The sequence below is a fragment of the Neophocaena asiaeorientalis genome, unplaced genomic scaffold (genome assembly GCF_003031525.2).
Source record: "Neophocaena asiaeorientalis asiaeorientalis breed wild unplaced genomic scaffold, Neophocaena_asiaeorientalis_V1.1 scaffold476, whole genome shotgun sequence".
Lineage (NCBI taxonomy): Eukaryota > Metazoa > Chordata > Mammalia > Artiodactyla > Phocoenidae > Neophocaena > Neophocaena asiaeorientalis.
The window spans coordinates 1,846,699-1,850,442 of record NW_020172178.1 but is presented as its reverse complement, the minus strand read 5'-3'; the positions used below and the strand labels follow the sequence as shown (position 1 = coordinate 1,850,442).

General features: G+C 47.6%; 1 protein-coding gene across 1 annotated transcript in view; it reads left to right on the top strand.

The window, feature by feature from the left end:
* The first annotated feature begins 711 nt into the window (after positions 1-711).
* CLMN (calmin) overlaps positions 712-3,744 on the top strand; it is a 36,139-nt gene continuing 33,106 nt past the window's right edge. The window contains exon 1 of the mRNA XM_024760146.1: positions 712-769. The gene's annotated coding sequence lies outside the window, so the exon portion shown is untranslated. The remainder of the gene's footprint in view (positions 770-3,744) is intronic.

The following is a 3,744-nucleotide window of genomic DNA, read 5'->3' as shown; positions in this document are numbered from 1 at the left end:
CCTGGGGCGCACAAAGTATTCCCTGGCTCTAAAAATAATTGCTACAAAGAAAAAAAAAATGAGCAGCTATTGTGCCAGGAACCCTGCTGAGCCTGACCTGCAGGATCGCAGGTCAGTCTTACCGCAACCTGGAAGTAGGCTGTCACCCATGTATCTTCATGGGGAAGATCAGATATGGGGATAGGCGACTGGCCCAAGGACCCAAAGCTGGGAGGTGACCAGGTTAAGAGTCCAAGCCAGGACTGTCAAATTCTTTACACCATGCATTCACGAGCCCCCTCCCAATTCCTAATCACTGACCTCCCCTCCTTTCCTCCATCGTAGCTCCTCTGACCCACACTACTGCCAGGCAGGTGTGTGATACCATCACCTCGTGCTTTAAATTTGTATCTTCCCACCAGTGCTTCTTATGCTGGAGAGTCAAGTGTCCAAATGCTCACGTTAGCTTGTGCATAAGATTTTGTTCTGTGTGTCTGAATTCGTGGGTCTAATCTATTTAAGATGCTCAGGGCTGGGCTGGAGAAAATGGATTCTAGGTGCTCCCCAGGCCCTTGCCAGCCTCCTTCTGGGAAGGTCTCCATCCCTATATGGGACCTCCGGGGCTCCCCATCCTACAGAGATTCTGTAGACTCTCCCCTTGGGAAGAGGGGGGTGGGATTTTGCATGTATTTCTTTGCACCCGGCTAATGGCACTTCTTTGTTTTCAGTTGAGAGGGAGAATGTGCAGAAGCGGACTTTTACTCGATGGATAAATCTCCATCTGGAGAAGGTAAGCAGGGCACACGGCTTGCTGTTAAGTGATGGATTCCTCCATAACGGAGTGCACAGTTCAGCAGAGCGGGGGTGAGGGTGCTCAGTGTTTCTGTTGTGTTGTTGTTTTTCATTCATTCATTTAAACATCTGTTGAGTGCATTCTCATTGCCAAGCGTCAGGCTCAGTGCTGGGAACATGAAGGTAAGTAAGACATGGGGTTCTGACCTCCTGGGGTTATCAGTCTAGCTGGGGAAGGAGAGGGTCCATCTTTAAATAGGAATCGCTGAGCAAAAGTTAGGAAACATTCACTGTTGAACAACCCAAACAGGGGGCTGAGGGGATCTCGACCTCTAGTCTGGGGTGGTCAGGGAGGCTCTCGTGAAGACCCATTTGTAGGTATTTGCGTTGATTCAAGCAAAAACTCCTCGCACTTTTTAACCGAGCCAGATTCCCTGGTTCATCACGTAATGCTGCTGTTGGTCAAAGATATTATCTGCTTGTTTGGGTGCATCGAGCACACATCTCCTTTAATCCTCAAGACAGCCCTCCTTACCCTGCACCCCATCCTGTTACGAATGAGGAAACAGAAGCCTGGAGACATTGAATCGCTTCTCTGCAATCCCACGACCGAGAAGAGAAAGCTCTTCCTGTGGCTTCTCCTGCATATTCCACTTCGTGACCCCTCTTCTCCCCTTTTTCTTTTTTTGCTAATATACTCTGGCCAGGCAACATTGAAGCGCATTTTGTCTGCCGGCTTCTCAGGCACACAAACCCTAAAACAAAAGCAGCTGAACCAGACACAAGGATGAGCAGCAGAGAAGGGGCGGGATGTGAAATGGATAAACAGCTCGGAGGAGAAATCCAGACCCTCCTCACCACTAGGTTAGCCCCCCCCCACCCCCCACAGAGAACATTCTAATTGCCCGGGGCTGGGGGAGGAGAGATTATTTTTCTTATTATAAGAAAGCTGGTTTATCAGGATTCATTTTACTCACTTCACATCTTCTTAAATTCCACTATCTCGTTCTCCAAATAGACCCAGCCAGTAGTCTCGTGTCTTTCAAAGCTGGTGGTATTTAAATATCCTACTTCAGTGAGTTTAATACCTATATTTTCTTCTCTCCTCTCCTCTTAAAAGGCACAAGAGTAATATTAACTGCCCTTAGAGTTAACCCCAAAGAAAGGTTCTTAGAGGAAATCACTGAAATGATTAGAAAGCAGAGAAAATAAATGTGGTTTTTTAGGAAGTGGAGCTCTTGACCAAAATTTTAATTCACGTAGCTTAAACTTTAGGCCTATAATATTTCCCGAGCAGACGCTTGACCACCCTCACTTCTATTCCCCACCTGTAGAACGGGTTCCGCTCGACCCAGGAGGCTCCTGAACTCTTCAGGGCAAAGTCTCTCTTTACCGTGGATGAAGCGCGATAAATCACTTGCCGGTTGTTTTGACTCTTGGTGCATTTTCGGCACTGCTCACCCAGTGAAGTGTTATTTTTGGAAAAAAAGGAAAACCGTTCCCCAAATCTGAGTTCACTGAATTCCTAAATTAATGCCTGATGTGTATCAGGGTAGCTGGAAATTCCTCCTGGCAGACGGAGTTCAGTGTATTTCTTTCTTTCTTTCTTTTAAAAATAAACACAGAAAAGTACAGAGGGTAATAGAGCAAATACCCTCGCAGTCACTCACCCCCACCCCCACCCTGAAACGAACCTCTGTTAGCATTGATCGCATCCAGAATTTTCTCCGTGGCCATGCTTCTGCTTCCTTTTTCGGGGCAGGTGGGTAGCACCCACTCTACGGATAAATCAGATAGCACCTGAAACTGATTCGTAATAAACAGGGCAAAATTCACAGCCGTGTTTCCAACCTTGAGACTTTCAAGAACAACTTTTCATGTAAGGGAAACCCAGGAACTCCTTGGGGAAGTGGGCTTAACTGCAATTTGAAGGCTGTCAGAAATATTTACGGGGTCTCTGGCTTCTGGAAAAATTCCTTAATTTACCCAAGGAGTTAGATCACGAAGAAACCCCTGGCGGTGCTGTTTACTCGGCCATACCAATCTCATGAAGCCCATGGAACGTCTGGGGCCCCGAGGAGTGTTTTCACTGGAGTGGGTTCAATTTCTCCTCCTGCCATCTTGCAGATGGATGCCGGCCAAGGCCCCGCTCGCTGCTGCTGGGCTGAGGCTCTTACAGACACTGTCAATGGAAATTATTCTCCAGGTTCAGCTCAAAAGCAAGGTTTGGCCACGGTCGGGGCTGCTAACGGGAAATTTTGTGAGTTCATCTATCAGGGTCTGTTTTGTTCAGGTCTTGCGTTTCTGCCCCGCGTTAACAGGAATAACATTTCCGTAAGAGTCTCGGTAACCTGATACCGTCATGCTCCGTGTGGAATGTTCCTGCAGAGCAGTGGGGAGTTGGCAAAGAAAATAATTTGCCTTTGGGTTCAAAGTCGCTGTTGCCCTTGAAGCAGAGCTCTTTTCTGTGCACCTGTGGGTGGAATTGCCCAGTATTTTGACTAACTGGGAGTCAGGGGGCTCGTGTAAGAGGTAAGGAAATGCCACCTCCCGAATAAAAAAAGAAAACATGGGCCCTCCAAGGCTTTCACGGGGAGGAGGCCTTCCCGGAGGAAAGGGTGCCTGGGCCACAGCTCCAAGATTTCCCTGGCTCTCTGATGGGTGACAGGCGCCATACCTGTCCCCCAATTAATCCGGTCTCCTGTGGGAACACCCCCCCTTCGTCATCCCCAAGAGCAGTAAGTGTTCTAATGCTTCCAAATGCCCCAATACCAGAAAGTAAATAGAATTTATGCTGGGGGGGTTAATGAAAAATGCAGGTTCCTGGACCCTGTCCCCCAAGATTCAATAAATCCTAACCATCTTGCATTAAAGGAGTTTTTATCAAGCTTGTTTAGTCAACAGAAACCTTTCTTTAAGCAAAGTCTTCCTGGAACCCTAAATAAAGGCCAGTAAGAGCTATCGAAGGGAGTG